This window comes from Artemia franciscana, chromosome 3, assembly GCF_032884065.1.
Source record: "Artemia franciscana chromosome 3, ASM3288406v1, whole genome shotgun sequence".
NCBI classification, from domain to species: domain Eukaryota; kingdom Metazoa; phylum Arthropoda; class Branchiopoda; order Anostraca; family Artemiidae; genus Artemia; species Artemia franciscana.
Window position 1 is genome coordinate 23,533,599 of NC_088865.1, and position 20,955 is coordinate 23,554,553.

Consider the following 20,955-nt stretch of genomic DNA (forward strand, 5'->3'; position numbering starts at 1 on the left):
TGATAACAGTCTTTTCCCCGATTCGACCATCTGGGGGGGGGGGCTGTAGGGATGGAATCGGGAAAATGAGGTATGTTTATCTCACAAATGGGTGATCGGATCTTAATGAAACTTTATATATAGAAAGATGTCATCTCTCAGATGCTCCATTTTCAATTTGGATCGGATCTGGGGACATTGGAGGGTGGGGGAAACGAAAATCTTGGAAACCGGAAATCTTGGAAAACGCTTAGAGTGGAGAGATCTGGATGAAACTTGATGGGAAGAATAAGCACAAGTTCTAGATGCGTTATTGACATAACCGGAACGGACCGATCTCTTTGGGGGAGTTGGGGGATTTCTAGTGCTTTGGCGAGTTCGAGAATAAGCACAAGTTCTAGATGCGTGACTGACATAACCGGAAAAGATCCGATCTCTCGTCACAAGTGCCATATGAGCTCTTAGCTCTTGTTTATATTATTATCGAATACTATGGGATTCCTAGAATGCTATAGACTTCCTTTTTGATTTAGGACACCATTTCCATCATGGAGAAAGTTTTTTCCTATTCTGCTCACGTGGTTGGAATGGTCATATATAGTTTATAAAGCAGAATAAAAGTTTAGGATTTTCATATGTTAAAGTTACCGATGTTCAGACAGCTGATCGTGAAAAACAAATTGTGACTTTTTTCTAAGAATCAACCAATCATTCCAAACATAAAGAACTACCAAACATTCAAGAAGGTCCCCAAAAAATCTCCCAGAACTTATCATCATGGGACTACATGAGACCTTATCATGAGACAACAAAACAACCATGATTTAAGGCTAGAATTCCACTTTCTTAAGAAAGAAGAAAGCAAATTGTCCATCTCACCCTCCCCTCTAAAGGTTGAAGCTTTTTGCAACTGTACACATAGTGCAAAGATTTGTTTTTCTTTTTTTTAATGCACTGGCTCCTCAAAGACCAGAATCTTCACTTGAAAACAACACACCATGTCTAGAACAACCCTGATGATGGTAATAAATTATCATCTCATAAAATAAGGCCCACTAAAAATATTCTTACCCAGAATTTTGTTAAATGTACCTTAATTTAAATAAACCAAAAGCAAACAAAACAAAAACCGAAAATTACAATTAATCCTACAGAGAGCGTCAAATCATTTGGAGCCAGGTCCATAAGCGCACGGGCAATGGTTTTCCTCTTAGGAGAAAGAGCGAAATGTTGACATAGGCGGGGAAAGGTCAGAACACGTTTAAATACTAAAAAGGCATAATTATGAGTCCCGATCTTGCTGGCTTCCATTCAAGCTCAGTAACGACATGGCGTCCATTTCTGTAGGCTATACTAGTCTTCACTTCCCACTAATTTCGTTTATATACGACATTCTGTCTGGTATATGTCATGACGACCAGAATGTCGGAACACCCTCCATCCACGAAGCTACATTAGATACACACCCCAAAAGACAAAACTAGGACACATACTCTTGCTTTCTAACAAGCTAGGTGAAGACCCAACAAACCCCTTTGTACGATGTAACAATGACAAAATATTCCTATGCTCCCTCTTGCTAAGATCAAAACAAACAAGAGCTAAGAGCTCATATGGCACTTGTGACGAGGCGAGAAGAGCTAAGAGCCAAGAGATCATATGGAATGAGCTCTAACAAAATTCTATTAATCAATAGATTGATTTAAAAAGGAAAACAAGAGGCTTAATGTCGGCCAGCATTTAAAATAAGAGCTCTGAGTCACGATGTCCTTCTAAATATCAAAATTCATTAAGATCCGATCACCCACTCGTAAGTTATAAATACCCAATTTTTTCTAATTTTTCCTCTCGCTTTAGCCCCAGATGGTCGAATCTGGGAAAACTACTTTATCAAGTCAAATTGTTCAGCTCCCTGACACGCCTACCAATTTTAATCGTCCTAGCACGTCCAGAAGCATCAAACTCGCCAAATCACTGAAGCCCTCCCCCCAACTCCCCCAAAAACATTTGTTTATTCTATCCACCAAGCTTCATCCCGATTCCTCCACTCCAAGTGTTTTTCCAAGATTTCCCCCTCCAACTCCCCCCAATGTCAAAAGATCTGGTTGGGATTTGAAATAAGAGCTCTGAGACATGAATTCCTTCTAAAAATCAAATTTCATTAAGATCCGATCATCTATTCGTAAGATAAAAATACCCCAATTTTCACGTTTTCCAAGAATTCTGGTTTCCCACTCCAACTCCCCCCAATGTCAAAGGATCTGGTCGGAATTTAAAATTAGAACTTTAAAGCACAAGATCCTTCTAAATATCAAATTTCATTAAGATCTGGTCACCCTTTCGTAAGTTACAAATACCTCAATTTTCAAAATTACCCCCCCCCCCCAATTCCACCACAGAGAGCAGATCCGGTCCGGTTATGTCAGTCACGTATCTTAGACAGGTTTCTATTCTTCCCATCTAGTTTTATCCTGATCTCACCGCTTTAAGTATTTTCTAAGATTTCCGGTCCCCCAACTGCCCCCCCCACCCAATTACGCTTGATCCGATCGAGATTTAAAATAAGAGATCTGAGTTACGAGGTCCTTCTAAATATGAAGTTTCATGAAGATCCGATCACTCCTTCGTAAGTTAAAAATACGTAATTTTTTCTTATTTTTCAGAATTATCCCCCCCCCCCCAATAGAGCGGATCCGTTCCAATTATGTAAATCATGTATGTAAGACTTCTGCTCTTATTTTTCCCAACAAGTTTCATCCCGATCCCTCCAATCTAAGCGTTTTCCATGATTTTAGGTTCCCCACCCCAAACTCCCCCAATGTCACCACATCTGGTCAGGATTTAAAATAAGAGCTTTGAGACACGATATCCTTCTAAATATCAAATTTCATTGAGATCCGATCACCCGTTCGTAAGTTAAAAATACCTCATTTTTTCTAATTTTTCAGAATTACCCCCCCCCCCCCCCCAACTACCCCAAAGAGAGCGGATCCGTTCCGGTTATGTCCCGATCTTGCTGGCTTCCATTCAAGCTCAGTAACGACATGGCGTCCATTTCTGTAGGCTATACTAGTCTTCACTTCCCACTAATTTCGTTTATATACGAGATTCTGTCTGGTATATGTCATGACGACCAGAATGTCGGGACACCCTCCATCCACGAAGCTACATTAGATACACACCCCAAAAGACAAAACTAGGACACATACTATTGCTTTCTAACAAGCTAGGTGAAGACCCAACAAACCCCTTTGTACGATGTAACAATGACAAAATATTCCTATGCTCCCTCTTGCTAAGATCAAAACAAACAAGAGCTAAGAGCTCATATGGCACTTGTGACGAGGGAAGAAGAGCTAAGAGCCAAGAGATCATATGGTATGAGCTCTAACAAAATTCTATGAATCAATAGATTGATTTAAAAAGGAAAACAAGAGGCTTAATGTCGGCCAGCATTTAAAATAAGAGCTCTGAGTCACGATGTCCTTCTAAATATCAAAATTCATTAAGATCCGATCACCCACTCGTAAGTTATAAATACCCAATTTTTTCTAATTTTTCCTCTCGCTTTAGCCCCAGATGGTCGAATCTGGGAAAACTACTTTATCAAGTCAAATTGTTCAGCTCCCTGACACGCCTACCAATTTTAATCGTCCTAGCACGTCCAGAAGCATCAAACTCGCCAAATCACTGAAGCCCTCCCCCCAACTCCCCCAAAAACATTTGTTTATTCTACCCACCAAGCTTCATCCCGATTCCTCCACTCCAAGTGTTTTTCCAAGATTTCCCCCTCCAACTCCCCCCAATGTCAAAAGATCTGGTTGGGATTTGAAATAAGAGCTCTGAGACATGAATTCCTTCTAAAAATCAAATTTCATTAAGATCCGATCATCTATTCGTAAGATAAAAATACCCCAATTTTCACGTTTTCCAAGAATTCTGGTTTCCCCCTCCAACTCCCCCCAATGTCACAGGATCTGGTAGGAATTTAAAATTAGAACTTTAAAGCACAAGATCCTTCTAAATATCAAATTTCATTAAGATCTGGTCACCCTTTCGTAAGTTACAAATACCTCAATTTTCAAAATTACCCCCCCCCCCAATTCCACCAAAGAGAGCAGATCCGGTCCGGTTATGTCAGTCACGTATCTTAGACAGGTTTCTATTCTTCCCATCCAGTTTTATCCTGATCTCACCGCTTTAAGTATTTTCTAAGATTTCCGGTCCCCCAACTGCCCCCCCCCACCCAATTACGCTTGATCCCGATCGAGATTTAAAATAAGAGATCTGAGTTACGAGGTCCTTCTAAATATGAAGTTTCATGAAGATCCGATCACTCCTTCGTAAGTTAAAAATACGTAATTTTTTCTTATTTTTCAGAATTATCCCCCCCCCCAATAGAGCGGATCCGTTCCAATTATGTAAATCATGTATGTAAGACTTCTGCTCTTATTTTTCCCAACAAGTTTCATCCCGATCCCTCCAATCTAAGCGTTTTCCATGATTTTAGGTTCCCCACCCCAAACTTCCCCCAATGTCACCAGATCCGGTCACGATTTAAAATAAGAGCTTTGAGACACGATATCCTTCTAAATATCAAATTTCATTGAGATCCGATCACCCGTTCGTAAGTTAAAAATACCTCATTTTTTCTAATTTTTCAGAATTACCCCCCCCCCCCCCCAACTACCCCAAAGAGAGCGGATCCGTTCCGGTTATGTCAATCATGTATCTAGGACTTGTGCTTAATATTCCCACCAAGTTTCATCCCGACCCTCCACTCTAAGTTTTTTCCAAGTTTTAGGTTTTCCCCTCCCAACTCTCCCCCAAATGTCACCAGATCTGGTCGGGATTTAAAATAAGAGCTCTAAGACACCATATCCTTCTAAATATCAAATTTCATTGAGATCCGATCACCCGTTTGTAAGTTAAAAATACCTCGTTTTTTTAATTTTTCAGAATTACCCCCCCAACCACCCCAAAGAGAGCGGATCCAGTCCGATTATGTCAATCATGTATCTAGGACTTGTGCTTATTTTCCCACCAAGTTTCATCCCGATCCCTCCACTCTAAGTGTTTTCCAAGATTTTAGGTTTCCCCCTCCCATATCCCCCCCCCCCAATGTCACCAGATCCGGTCGGGATTTAAAATAACAGCTCCGAGACACGATAACCTTCCAAACATCAAATTTCATTAAGATCTAATCAACAGTTCGTAAGTTAAAAATACTTCTATTCTTCTATTTTTCCGAATTAACTGCCCCCCCCCCAGATGGTCAAATTGGGAAAACGACTATTTCTAATTTAAGCTGGTCTAGTCCCTGATACGCCTGCCAAATTTCATCGTCCTAGCTTACCTGGAAGTGCCTAAAGTAGCAAAACCGGGACCGACAGACAGACCGACAGAATTGGCGATTGCTATACGTCACTTGGTTAATACCAAGTGCCATAAAAAAGGAGATAATTTCGATAGTTATAATTTTCTGCGTGTACAACTTCATAAGTGCATTCAAAATGGCCCTATGTTTAAGGGGAACATCAAAATATGTTTGCCCGGAAGGGAGAAAGAAGAGGGCTTGAAAATTACTTTTATGTTTTAAGACAACAACAAGAATTCAGAACTAAAAGGTACACAAGAAGTCAAATGTCAGTTTTTCCCGCATTTGGGTTGCACCAATCGATTTTTGTGATGAACCTATCCTTTTTGAGATGAAAATCTCCAGGGGGATTCCTCCGTATAAGTTTCAGGGTGATTTCCCTGATCTGCTGGTATGATTTACCGAGGATTCTTGAAGAGACCTGAACTCAAGAACTTGGTGTTTTGTAGAGTAGTATTTAAAACGTTCAGAACCCAAAAAGGGGGACAGCTCAGGGGAGAAAGATTGAACAGAAAGTTTAACTTAGGGAAGTTTTGAGTTAACTATCACTCAAAGGAATCAAGCTAAGCCCCACTTTAAAATTACGAAATGTATAGCAATTAATGTATTTTTATTGAGAAAATCAACACTAGGCCGATTCTAAAAAAATATAATAGCTAAAATGACGCTATATTCTTTTTTTAACACCAAGCAAATTTCAATCTACGAAAAAGTAAGACAGCCTCACAACAAATCATACACTAATTATAAATTCCGATTGCAAGTCCTACTCGTTAAAATTCTTGACACGGAAGAATCAGGAATGCCGACCAAAAGCTGAAGCATAAATTACAACACAGATACATAGTTTTTTCCCTTAACAAGAAACAAGCTGGATAATTGATCATTTTTCCTATGTACAAAAGGTAACGACGTTTAAGCTACTTCAGTCTGAATTTTGGAAGCTTTACAAAATATTGCCAAGATCAAAATCGTTTGATATTGGTTAAACTTGTAGTACAGTAATACCCCAAGTCATAATGTTTCTCTCATGTAAAGGGAAAAAGAGAACAGCCAAGATCTTCACATATCTGTGCTGCCTAAGAAAAGACCGAAGTGGACACTATGTATTATTTACAAGTTGTGGCTGTTTTTTTCTGACCAAGGCACTATGTATAGAAAGAGTTGTCGTAGAAACTTCGAAAGGATCTCATTAGATTGGAAATTGAAAGTTCTAGTGCACATTTTGGGAATCAGAAGCGATTGGAGAGCAACCCCCCCCCCATGCTTATCATTTCCCCAGACACATCCAATCAAAATTTTAAGATACCCATTTTTTCAAGCATAGTTAAAAGGTTTAGTAATTAGGGACTTGTGCTTTATAGCCACCACACAGGCATAGTTGAAAGGTTTAGTAATTAGGTACTTGTGCTTTATAGCCACCACACTCAAGTTCTATCGAAAAGAGAAGTTTGGTTAATTCTAATGAAATAAAACAAAATATGATGAAAATGTAACGCGTTATCAACAAAATTATGAAAATAGCAAAAAAGAATTGTGGAAGGCTCTTCTTTTTTAATTTGAATTTGATTGGCGGGAAGTCAGTCCCATTAACCCCACCAAAACCTCTGATCAAAGTTTTGAGATAGCCAAGATGGCCATTTTGTCCAAAACAGTCAAAAGGTATAATTAATCTGCCTCCAAGGATGCCATGAACCCCCCCCCCCAGTCACTAGGACAAGAACGGAAAATAATGCATATTGCTAATTGATAACACATAAGTTTTGTAATGAAACGAGGGCACTTGTTTGATCTTGGGTGTGGTCGTACTGGCTCGAGACTTCCAGGGATCGCTCTCTGGAACCAAATAACAAAACACTTTGTTGTGGAGGGGGAAAGAGGCCCTGATAAAGACCCAAAAGCTTCTTGCCCCTGATTGATTTTAAACTTAAAGCTGCAAATCCTCGGGTAAAAAGGATGTGCAAAAAGAGGCCCAACAACTTTTATTCGTGATCAGCTCGAAACTTACGTCTTTAAGTGCTTGGGATAAGGTTACTCCAGCGCAGAAGATTTTCCAGATTTTTCCCACGGCTACTTCATACAGATAGGGCGGTTGTAGAAACCTGGAAGAGGCTCTTTCATTTGGAATTTGAAAGCTCTAGTGCTGTTTTCAAGCGCCAAGAGTGATTCGAGGGCAACCAGCCTTTCTGCGTCAACATCATACCCACAGTCATGGGCGTAGCTACAGAATTTTTATTGGGGGGGCAAGAAGGGATGAAGTAGGTGCTATTTAAGCGATAGTGGAGAAAGTAACAATGTAACAAATAGGCTGCTTGGTGAATCCAAAAACATGACGCAATACATTATAAACAATAAACACATATTAAACGATCATAAATAGAAGCGCTGATGCTTAGTTTTTACTAAAATTGTCAGCAATGAGCTGCTGCAGACGACAGTAGTATAGGGCAAACAAGCTTTCGTGTGGGCGAATGTGAATGTTGTATACACTCTGCTGTTTCAGCCAAATTCACCACTAATATTGTAGTACATATCCCCCCTCCAACCCAGCACAGGATACTAAATCTAATAATTGAACCAAGCTCTATTTTAATAGCGTATTAGAATAGTATCGCGCAATTCATTTGCTTGTATTTTTGAATGAATTTTGACTCTGTAAGAAAATAATTGTTGCAGTAAACATTTGATATATGTAATTTATTAAAATGTTATTTATAATTTTCAATAAATTGATTTTTTTTATGACTCGCCAATGGTATTAAATATCACCAATAATCAATAAATAACATTGAAATCAGCAGCCAACATAAAGCCAAAACCAAAACTAGATCTACGTTGCATGGGCAACGTGAGATGTAACGGCAGCCTTTGTTTGGCCTCGCCGAGTAAAGTGTTGCGAGAGCAACACTCTGGTTTTATTTCCTGGCTTTGATTAAATGCTGAAGTAATTAATCTGTAAGGATCTTAAAATAAATACTAGGTACACCAATTTGCAAAAGTTGTAAACCCCTCATTGCAACTAACAAAAACTACAAACCCCTCATCGCTGAAGATGATTGTAGCCTAACAGCCGATTATCTCTTACAAGTTCCCAACATGTCTTACCACTGGAACCAAATTGGTCCTACCACCAAATACACCGGAAACTAATAATAGGTGCACCAACTAACAAAAGTTGCGAGCCCTTCATTGCCAAAAATGATTATGAGCTAACAGCCGACTGTTGCTTAAAACTCCCCTATATGTCTCAAAATTGGTATCGGCCTAATTTTGGTTTCAGTGTGTACCTTACTATTGAAGTTGTCGACCCCTTTAAACTTTCAAACTGGTATATCTCATGAAGAAAATTTTCTACCAAAAAAAAGGATGACATATAATTTGATCGCCCCATCAAGAGCTATCGACTGCCGTCGAAAAAAATCTATCTGTCTTAGTTCAAAAGTTGACTTTTGCCGTAGGCCAAGTTTCTAACCTCATCACTTAAAAAGGAGCAAAGGATAAACTATAATTTCTTTAGCAATGAGAGAACTTTTAAAGTTTAAGAGGCACATCTGACAACATTTCTCTACTGCAATCCCAAGTGCGAAAAACTGAATGATAAACTCAGCTGAAATCATTAACAGAAATGGGTAGAAACATTAGATTTTTGGCCCCAGGCAAGAGTTCTACGAAGCTTTCCAAAATGCAAAGTCATATTCATCAATCCAGCCTAGGGTCCACACTTCCCGTAAACACCGCAGAGGTTAGGTCATTACCACTTTCTAGGAACAAGCTGAAATCGGGGTGCTAGAAAAAAAAGTGTTGCTCTCGCAACACAATCATAAGCAGCGCAATAGCGCTGTCAAAGTAAAGATGCAGGATAAGTCAAAGTAATACCACAGATTATGCAACATTATATTTTGACATATTCCCCCCCCCCATTTAGATAGCTACCGTTTTTCAAGTTTGAAAGTATTCGAAAAAATAAATTAGAATTATTAACTTATCCGTTCGGCATTGTTTGACAAAGAATAAACAGAAAATCTGAACAATTTTTGGCATGCCGTTCTTAAGTTAAAAATTACTCATTTTTTCTAATTGTTCAAGATTACCGAATTAGGTCCCCTACCCCAACTCCCCCAAAGAGAGCGTATCCGGTCCGGTTAAGTCAATCACGTATCTAGGACTTGTGCTTATTCTTCCCACAAATTTTCATTCTTATCTCCCCACTCTAAGCGTTTTCCAAGATTTCTGCCCCCCCCCAATGACAATAGATCCGGCCGGGATTTAAAATAAGAGATCTGAGTTACGAAGTCCTTCAAAATAAAATTTTTTATTAAGATCGAAATTGATATATATATATATATATATATATATATATATATATATATATAAAAATAAGTTGTCTGTCTGTCTGTGGATCAGGTGACGTCATGTTTCTGTGTTGACTGACGTCATGAAATTAGTTGTCGTCATTTTTTCTTTGACGGTGACGTCATTAATGGTATTTAAGACATGCGTTCACGGAAAAATGTTTAATTGTAAAATGACTGAAGGTTCGGCGATATGTACTTCATAGAGACGCTGAAAAATAAAGAAGAAAAAAAAACTGAATAAATGTAAAAAACTAAAAAAAACTAAAAAGAAAAAACACTCAAAGATAAATTACGGACCGGGACACAAATGACGACCGACACAGAGGGAATATAAATGACGACCAGGAACCTCAAAGAAAAATTACAGACTGGGACACCCGGACACAAATCACGACCGGGAATATAAATGACGACCGGGACGCAGGGACACAACTACAACGGGGACGCCGGGGGCACAGGCGGGATATATAATTGACGACTGAGACACAGGAATTGTTTGAATAGAAATTACAGACCGGGACACCGGGACACAAATGACGACCGGGACACTGGGACACAGGGAATATAAATGACGACCGGGACACTCAAAGAGGAAATACAAACTGGGACACCAGGACACAAATGACGACCGGGACACAGGGAATTTAAATGCTATTTATATGCACAGACAATGGGACAGCGAAGAATGTTGTATATTCGCATGTTTTACGTAGTTAAAAATATATATTTATATCTATCTCTATTCACAGGTGGGACACAGGGACACTGCTACAATGGCGCGTAACTAATATGGCGCGTAACGACTTACGCGCGCGGGGGGGCTTGGGGGGGGGGCGCGAAGCGCCACCCCAACAGCTAGTTTTTATATATGTAGATACCGCCTTTGAAGTCTCATCATCAAGGAAACCAACAGCTAGTATATATATATATATATATATATATATATATATATATATATATATATATATATATATATATATATATATATATATATATATATATATATATATATATAATGAAAAGAGAAATCACCAATGCTACAGCACAAACACAAAAAAAAAAAAAAAAAGGAGACAGAAGGAGAAAACGAAGACTGTTTTCCTAAATTAGTGATTAATATAGACCAGCACTTGAATGAGGCCTTAACCCTACTCATCCATACAATCACATAGGTCAAACAGCATAGCCACACACAATCAACCATAAAGAATAATCCATGGACAGGCAGTCATGTCGTCAATAAGTATAAGTCGTCATTTACCAAACAATAGAAAAAAAAATATAGACAAATAATTCAGAGGCAACACCCAACATAAGGGCTCATCAGGAGAATACACTGGCCTATATAGGGTTTCGCCACTCTAAATTCTCTACCCAGCACAGTGTTGTGGCTACCACAGAATATCCATGGCATCCCCGCGTCAGGTATCACCCCCAAAATACATGCCTATGAAAAAAAAAAACAGCAAATGTAAAACACCCAAGTAAAACCAAAAACAAGCTTATCCTGTTAATATATCCCTCCTTTTAGCAACAATAGGTAAACTAAATATTATAAATTTTACCAAATCACAAATATTAACACATTGCAAAAAACCTGAATGAACTAAACAATTATAGAATTCATCTTTACCATGTGGCTAATTTTTTAGAAAATCCGCTCAATTAGAAACACAATTCAAAATAAATGGCGCTGTGACAACATTTCTCGAACCTCCGAAATTAGTTAAAAATTTCTTTAAGTATTTCTAGATAATTCTTTTGATATTTATTTAAAAGTTCGTTATAATGAAAACTAAATTTTTAAATTGCCAAGTTAATTTATTTGCAGAAAAACCTCTTGATATCAATTTTTGGCTTAAGATTTTACATCTATTTTTAAAATCAATATAATTACTACAAATCCTTGCATAACGAAGTAACTGTGAGAAAAACGCTGAATATGTGATATTTGAGTGTATATTACTTTCAGGGAATGGGAAACTAATCACTTCAAAATCAAAATCATCCGTTTTATTATACATTTTAAAACTTAATTTATTATTATCACAAATATTAATATTTAAATCTAAGAAATGATCTTCATGACCAGCGCCATGACTAGGCTCAAGAATAAGCTCTGATGGATATATATTTTTAGAAATATCAATGAAATTCTTACAATTTAAGACCAAAATATCATCTAAATATCTTTTATTATTTGACAAAGCATGTTTTAAATTAATTGGATTATTCTTATCCATCATATATTTATATTCTAGTTGACTTAAAAACAAGTCAGCTATAAATGGGCTGGCATTCCCCCCCATGGGAATTCCCATAATTTGCTTGTACAAATCACCCCCAAATCTTATATAAGTATTGTATAAAACAAATTCCAATAACTCAAAAATCATATCCAAGCTGTAACATGTCAAGTTAACTGTAGTATTAAAGCAGTTTGTCCATATAGCTTTTTTATTATAAATGTCTATTCTTAAGGACCTTTTACTAGATAAGAGGAAAGATTTCTTTATAACAGTTTTTAAATTATCAAACACTAAATTAAGTGATAAATTAGTATACATTGTCGCAAAATCGAAAGACTCAATTCTTTTAGCTGAAATAATTGTTAAATAATATATCACCTGCAGTGAATTATTAACACTTCAATATGGATTAAAATTCGAAATTTTTTTAATACCAGAACAATAGGTTTTGAGTTTATTTATAATTTTTTTTAAAATGAAAGAGAGGTCAGTAGCAGCAATGCGGGTTGGACATTTAGCTGTTCCATAAACCTTGGTTTAGGGGGATTCTTATGAAATTTTACAGTCCAATATAGGAAAGGGAACTTTTTATTATTGTCATTTATTTTAATATTAAAATTTTTAAAAAGTATTTCTTCAGTCTTTCCAATTAAATTCTCATCCTCTATATTTACCTTTTCGTAAACATTAGTTGTGCATAACTCCCTTTTTAAGATATCACAATACAGCTTCTGACAAATTATGGCAAAATTATTATTAGCTTTATCCACTGGCACAATTACAAATTCATTCTTTAGATTAGCAATTGCTTGTTTAATCTTCGCATTATAAAATAATGATTTAGTGTTACTATTTTTTAAGTTAGAATATATTTTATTTCTTACTCTACTAATAATTAAATTCTTCCAACTTTGAAAACTCTCTCTATTTTTATTCTCTTTCTTACACCACTTATCAATAAATAAATCAAAATCATTTTCCAAGCCATCAAGAACACTCGATGGTTTCAAATGATGAGAAAGACGGAAATTAGCCCCTTTATTCATTATAATTTGAAGATCATCTTGCTTTATTATTGACAAGTCCCCTGTTATAACATGTTTGTAAGTAGGATTTACAGATGGGCCAAGTTGCTTACAATTACAAACCGGTTTCCAATTTATATCACTATCTAGTTTTTTTAGTATTAAATTATAATTAAAAATAATTTGCCCAATAGTTTTTGAAAATTTATAAGTTAAAACTGGACTACCATTATAATTTAAATTACTAGGAAGGGCCTGTTTCACATGCCGCTGATTTAAAATTTCTGGTAAATTAATATCTTCAATCTGCTTACAAGTAAAATTAATAGGTAAATATAATCTGTTATCCTTATTACTAATCTTATCGAACTTTTTCTTTTTTGAAATGAATTTCGTTTTAGTTAGAATGCAAATTGTATCACATATTACTTTAAAATTATAATCAAGAGCTGTATTATTCTTAACAATCCAGAAAAGTTTGATTAAATTCCTCTTGGATAAATTATTTAGACACTTTATTACAGAAATCATACCCCTAGATTCAAGTAGCTGGCATAGATCTATAGAAAGCATATGTACATCTAATTCATTTTTTCTATTATTTTTCCTATGTCCTCTCGATCGTTTTTTACGTTTAGTAGGACAAGTAAAAGAAGGATGGTCCATAAAACCATCAATACATTTAACAACAACATGAGACATGTCACCATATTTTGCTACACGATCATTTAGCCCAAAAGGATAAGCTGTACCAAGAGTATGGATCCAGAAATCCTCCTGTTTACGTAGTCTATTATTCTTCTCTTCTTTATTTAAATTTTCTAATTCTAAATTTTCTAAAATTGTGACAGTTATATCTGATATGGAACATTTACCATTATTACAATGTTGAACTAGATAGTTATTAGTTTTTATGGCACTTGGTATTAACCAAGTGACATATAGCAGTCGCCAATTCTGTCGGTCGGTCTGTCGGTCTGTCTGTCGGTCCCGGTTTTGCTACTTTAGGCACTTCCAGGTAAGCTAGGACGATGAAATTTGGCAAGCGTATCAGGGACCGGACCAGATTAAATTAGAAATAGTTTTACCGATTTGACCATCTGGGGGGGAGTGGGGGCCCGGTTAATTCGCAAAAAAATAGAAAAAATGAAGTATTTTTAACTTATCAGCGGGTATTTGGATCTTAATGAAATTTGATGTTTGGAATGATATTGTGTCTTAGAGCTCTTATTTTTAATCCCGACCGGATCTGATGACATTGGGGGGAGTTGGAGGGGGAAAACCTAAAGTCCAGGTTTTGCTACTTTAGGCACTTCCAGGTAAGCTAGGACGATGAAATTTGGCAAGCGTATCAGGGACCGGACCAGATTAAATTAGAAATAGTCGTTTTCCCGATTTGACCATCTGGGGGGGGGGGAGAAGGGGCCGGTTAATTCGGAAAAATAGAAAAAATGAAGTATTTTTAACTTATGAGCGGGTGATTGGATCTTAATGAAATTTGATGTTTGGAATGATATTGTGTCTCAGAGCTCTTATTTTAAATCCCGACTGGGTCTGATGACATTGGGGGGAGTTGGAAGGGGGAAACCTAAAATCTTGGAAAACACTTAGAGTAGAGGGATCGGGATGAAACTTGATGGGAAAAATAAGCGCAAGTCCCAGATACATGATTGACATAATCGGAACTTATTTGCTCTCTTTGGGGTAGTTGGGAGGGGGGAGTAAGTCTTAAAAATTAGAAAAATGAGGTATTTTCAACTTACGAACGGGTGATCGGATCTCAATGAAATTTGATGTTTAGAAGGATATCGTGTCTTAGAGCTCTTATTTTAAATCCCGACCGGATCTGGTGATGGGGGCGGGGAGTTGGGAGGGGGAAACCTAAAACTTGGAAAACACTTAGAGTGGAGGGATCGGGATGAAACATGGTGGAAAAAATAAACACAAGTCCTAGATAGATGATTGACATAAACGGAACGGATCCGCTCTCTTTTGGGTAGTTGGGGGGGGGGTTAATTCTGAAAAATTAGAAAAAATGAGGTATTTTTAACTTACGAATGGGTGATTGGATCTCCATGAAATTTGATTTTTAGAAGGATATCGTGGCTCAAAGCTCTTATTTTAAATCCTGACCAGATCTGGTGACATTGGGGGAAGTTTGGGGTGGGGAGACCTAAAATGATGGGAAACCCTTAGATTGGAAGGATTGGGATGAAACTTGGTTGGAAAAATAAGCAAAAGTCTTGCATACGTAATTTACATAATTGGAACGGATCCGCTCAATTGCGGGGGGGGGGGGGTAATTCTGAAAAATAAGAAAAATAACGTATTTTTAACTTACGAAGGAGTGATCGGATCTTCATGAAACTTCATATTTAGAAGGACCTCGTAACTCTGATATCTTATTTTAAATCTCAACCGGATCAAACGTAATTGGGGGGGGGGGCAGTTGGGGGGACCGGAAATCTTAGAATACTTAAAGCGGTGAGATCAGGATGAAACTGGATGGGAAGAATAGAAACCTGTCTAAGATACGTGACTGACATAACTGGACCGGATCTGCTCTCTTTGGTGGAATTGGGGGGGGGAGGTAATTTTGAAAATTGAGGTATTTGTAACTTACGAAAGGGTGACCAGATCTTAATGAAATTTGATATTTAGAAGGATCTTGTGCTATAAAGTTTAACTTTAGGTTCTGACCTTCTCACAAGTGCCAAATGAGCTCTTGGCTCTTGGCTCTTCCGACCTCGTCCAAATGAGCTCTTGGCTCTTCCGACCTCGTACCATATGAGCTCTCGGCTCTTCCGACCTCGTCACAAGTGCCATATGAGCTCTTAGCTCTTGTTTCATTATTAACTGTTGTCTTATGTCCAGAAAATCTTTTATATATATTATTAGTTGTTTCCCCCACATATTGTAGGCAGCATTTATTACATTCTAATAGGTAAATTATATTGGTTGTTCTACAATTAACATTACCACGTAACTTGCATGCAAAATTTTTATTATACAATGTACTTTTAACAAAAGTCCGTGGGACAAAATGATCTTGGCAAAGAAAACAACGACTTTTACACTTACTAACTTTCAAAAAATTGTTCCGAGTTCCGAGGCTAATATTTGTGTTTTGTTGCATAAAAAATTTATTGAAAATAAATCCAAAACAAACCAACATCCAAATCAAAATCAAACAATCAAAGTCCAAAAAACATGCCAAGGTCAATAGGTCAATAAATACATAAACAAAAAGATGAAAGAACATGAAATTTGCATTAGTGCCATCTCACCAATAATTAACAATATCAGGTTAAAAACCTGGACCAGGGTAAAGGTCTGTCGGGGAGAAAACTAAAAAAAAAAAATTTCTCCACCAGCACTGGATCCAACCTGGAACAATATAATGAAAAGAGAAATCACCAATGCTACAGCACAAACACAAAAAAAAAAAAAAAAAAAAAAAAAAAAGAGACAGAAGGAGAAAACGAAGACTGTTTTCCTAAATTAGTGATTAATATAGACCAGCACTTGAATGAGGCCTTAACCCTACTCATCCATACAATCACATAGGTCAAACAGCATAGCCACACACAATCAACCATAAAGAATAATCCATGGACAGGCAGTCATGTCGTCAATAAGTATAAGTCGTCATTTACCAAACAATAGAAAAAAAAATATAGACAAATAATTCAGAGGCAACACCCAATATAAGGGCTCATCAGGAGAATACACTGGCCAATATAGGGTTTCGCCACTCTAAATTCTCTACCCAGCACAGTGTTGTGGCTACCACAGAATATCCATGGCATCCCCGCGTCAGGTATCATATATATATATATATATATATATATATATATATATATATATATATATATATATATAACTTGTCTGTGGGTCTGTCGAGTGACGTCATGTCATCATGTCGTCATGAAGTTAGTTGTCGTCATGTTTGTTAAGACGATGACGTCATTAAAGGTATCTAAGAAAATCGTTCAAAGACAAATTTTTAATTGTAAGAAGATCGTGGACGAAAAAATGTTTAATTGTAAAATAACTGAAGAACCTACAATGGCAACAGCCGAGGAAGCTGCTCAAAAGACAAATTTTTAATTGTAAGAAGATCGTGAACGGACAAATGTTTAATTGTAAAATGACTGAAGAACCTACAATGGCAACAGCCGAGGAAGCTGCTCAAAGAGTCTATGCCAAAAACTTGCGGCTGATAGAGAAAGTAAGAACAGAAAGCGTGCCGACGAATCACAATATATATATATATATATATATATATATATATATATATATATATATATATATATATATATATATAGGCCTATATATATATATATATATATATATATATATATATATATATATATATATATATATATATATATATATATAAACTAGCTGTTGGGGTGGCGCTTCGCGCCACCCCAACACCTAGTTGGTGGGGGCGCTTCGCGCCCCCCCCCCCAAGCCCCCCCGCGCGCGTAAGTCGTTACGCGCCATATTAGTTACGCGCCATTGTAGTTGTGTCCCTATGTCCCACCTGTGAATATAGATATATATATATATATATATATATATATATATATATATATATATATATATATATATATATATATATATATATATATATATATATATATATATATATATATATATATATATGTTTTTAACTACGTAAAACTTGCGAATATACAACATTATTTGCTGTCCCATTGTCCGTGCATATAAATAGATTGTCAGGTTTACCGACTCTTGAACATGCAACATATAATGGTCCATGGGAAAACAATCCGTATTCAGATCTATACCTCATGATTCTAATGATTGCCCTTGAGCTTCGTTGATGGTGATTGCTAATCGACCATTCCCTGAGTCGCCATCGTCATTTATATATCCCCCTGTGCACCCCGGCGTCCCCTTTGTAGTTATGTCCCTGTGTCCCGGTCGTCATTTATATTCCCTGTGTCCCGGTCGTCATTTGTGTCCCGGTGTTCCAGTCTGTGATTTCTCTTTGAGTGTCCCGGGCGTCATTTATATTCCTTGTGTCCCGGTCGTCATTTATATCCCCCTGTGCCCCCCGGCGTCCCCATTGTAGTTGTGTCCCTGTTTCCCGGTCGTCATTTATATTCCCTGTGTCCCGGTCGTCATTTGTATCCCGGTGTCCCGGTCTGTATATACATTCGTTTTTTAGTTTTGTTTTTCTCCTTTATTTTTTTCCTTTTTTCTTTTTTTTTTCTTTTTTAGTTTATTTAGATTTTTAGATTTTTTAGTTTTTTTATTAGTTTTTAGTTTTTTTGTAGTTTTTACCATTTTTTTAGTTTTTTTAGTTTTTTTTTTACTTATGTCCTGGTCGTCATTTATACTCCCTGTGTCCCGGTCGTCATTTGTGTCTCGGTGCTTTGTTGATTGCTAATTTATATTATATTTATATTTATATTTTTTATATTTATTAATATTTTTTTAGTTTTCTTTTTCTCTTATTTTTCAGTTTTTTCCTTTTTTTTAGTTTTTTCTTTTTTAATTTTTAGTTTTTTTTGTTTTTTACCTTTTTTTAGTTTTTTAGCTTTTTTAGTTTTTAGTTTTTTTTTTTAGTTTTTGCCTTTTTTTAGTTTTTTCAGTTTTTTTTAGTTTTTAGTTTTATACCTTTTTTTAGTTTTTTTTTAGTTTTTTAGCTTTTTTAGTTTTTTTTCTTTTTAGTTTTTTTTGTAGTTTTTACCTTTTTTAGTTTTTTTTCTTCTTTTGTATTAGTGTGAAATAATTCAGACGTCATATGCGGACAAACACGACGTCACTCGACAGACAGACAGACAGACGTAACCCACAAACAACTTATTTTTATATATATTTATTCATATTTTTTTAGTTTTCTTTTTCTCTTTTATTTTTCAGTTTTTTCCTTTTTTTTAGTTTTTTTCTTTTTTAGTTTTTAGTTTTTTTTTTAGTTTTTTACCTTTTTTTAGTTTTTTTAGTTTTTTAGCTTTTTTAGTTTTTTTATTAGTTTTTATTTTTTTGTAGTTTTTGCCTTTTTTTATTTTTTTCAGTTTTTTTTTAGTTATTAGATTTTTACCTTTTTTAAGTTTTTTTTAGTTTTTTAGCTTTTTTAGTTTTTTTTTCTTTTTATTTTTTTTTGTAGTTTTTACCTTTTTTAGTTTTTTTCTTCTTTTGTATTAGTGTGAAATAATTCAGACGTCATATGCGAACAAACATGACGTCACCTGATCCACAGATCCACAGATCCACACACAGACAACTTATTTTTATATATATTTTAGTTTTTTTTCTTTTTAGTTTTTTTTGTAGTTTTTACCTTTTTTAGTTTTTTTTCTTCTTTTGTATTAGTGTGAAATAATTCAGACGTCATATGCGGACAAACACGACGTCACTCGACAGACAGACAGACAGACATAACCCACAAACAACTTATTTTTATATATATTTATTCATATTTTTTTAGTTTTCTTTTTCTCTTTTATTTTTCAGTTTTTTCCTTTTTTTTAGTTTTTTTCTTTTTTAGTTTTTAGTTTTTTTTAGTTTTTTACCTTTTTTTAGTTTTTTTTAGTTTTTTTAGTTTTTTAGCTTTTTTAGATTTTTATTAGTTTTTATTTTTTTTGTAGTTTTTGCCTTTTTTTTATTTTTTTCAGTTTTTTTTAGTTATTAGATTTTTACCTTTTTTTAGTTTTTTTTAGTTTTTTAGCTTTTTTAGTTTTTTTTTCTTTTTAGTTTTTTTTTGTAGTTTTTACCTTTTTTAGTTTTTTTTCTTCTTTTGTATTAGTGTGAAATAATTCAGACGTCATATGCGAACAAACATGACGTCACCTGATCCATCCACAGATCCACACACAGACAACTTATTTTTATATATATAGATAAGTTGTGTGTGTGTCTGTCGAGTGACGTCATGTCATCATGAAATTAGTTGTCGTCATGTTTGTTATGACGATGACGTCATTAAAGGTATTTAAGAAAATCCTTCAAAGACAAATTTTTAACTGTAAGAAGATCGTGGACGGAAAAAGACGGAAGATCGTGGACGGTGGGGGCGCAAAGCGCCCCCACCAACTAGGTGTTGGGGTGCTAACAGCTAGTATATATATATAAATACAGCTAGTATATATATATATATATATATATATATATATATATATATATATATATATATATATATATATATATATATATATAAATAAGTTGTCTGTGTGTGGATCTGTGGATCTGTGGATCAGGTGACGTCACCTGAAAAAACTGGATCAGGTGACGTCAAAACTGAAAAAACTAAAAAAAAGGCAAAAACTACAAAAAAAAACTAAAAACTAATAAAAAAAATAAAAAAGCTAAAAAACTAAAAAAACTAAAAAAAGGCAAAAACTACAAAAAAAACTAAAAACTAATAAAAAACCTAAAAAACTAAAAAAAAACTAAAAAAAGGCAAAAACTACAAAAAAAACTAAAAACTAATAAAAAAAATAAAAAAGCTAAAAAACTAAAAAAACTAAAAAAAGGTAAAAAACTAAAAAAACTAAAAACTAAAAAAAACTAAAAAAAAGGAAAAAACTGAAAAATAAGCTAAAATAAAGGTAAAAACCAATAAAAAACTAAAAAAAAAAAAAACTGAAAAAACTAAAAAAAGGCAAAAACTACAAAAAAAACTAAAAACTAATAAAAAAAGTAAAAAGGCTAAAAAACTAAAAAAAAATAAAAAAAAATAAAAAAAGGTAAAAAACTAAAAAAAATAAAAAATAAAAAAAACTAAAAAAAGGAAAAAACTGAAAAATAAGCTAAAATAAAGGTAAAAACCAATAAAAAACTAAAAAGAAAAAAAGGAAAAAACTAAAAAAAATTTTCATCTAAAAAACTAAAAAAAACTAAAAAAGGTAAAAACTAAAAGAACTAAAAAAGAAAAAAATAAATGACGACACTCAAAGAGAAAGCGACCAGGACAAAAGGAATGTTCGATTAGCAAT

The 20,955-nt window shown here is 35.1% G+C and overlaps 1 protein-coding gene and 1 long non-coding RNA gene across 4 annotated transcripts in view; both read right to left on the reverse strand.

Moving 5' to 3' along the window:
- LOC136025045 (transforming acidic coiled-coil-containing protein 2-like) overlaps nt 1-20,955 on the reverse strand; it is a 189,620-nt gene that overhangs the window by 116,010 nt on the left and 52,655 nt on the right. The gene's annotated exons all lie outside the window — the stretch shown is intronic.
- On the reverse strand, nt 18,178-19,951 carry LOC136025044 (uncharacterized). Its single transcript, XR_010617002.1, has 2 exons — nt 19,534-19,951; nt 18,178-18,944 (listed from the first exon to the last, which is right to left on the reverse strand). It is a non-coding gene; the product is annotated as an uncharacterized LOC136025044 (long non-coding RNA).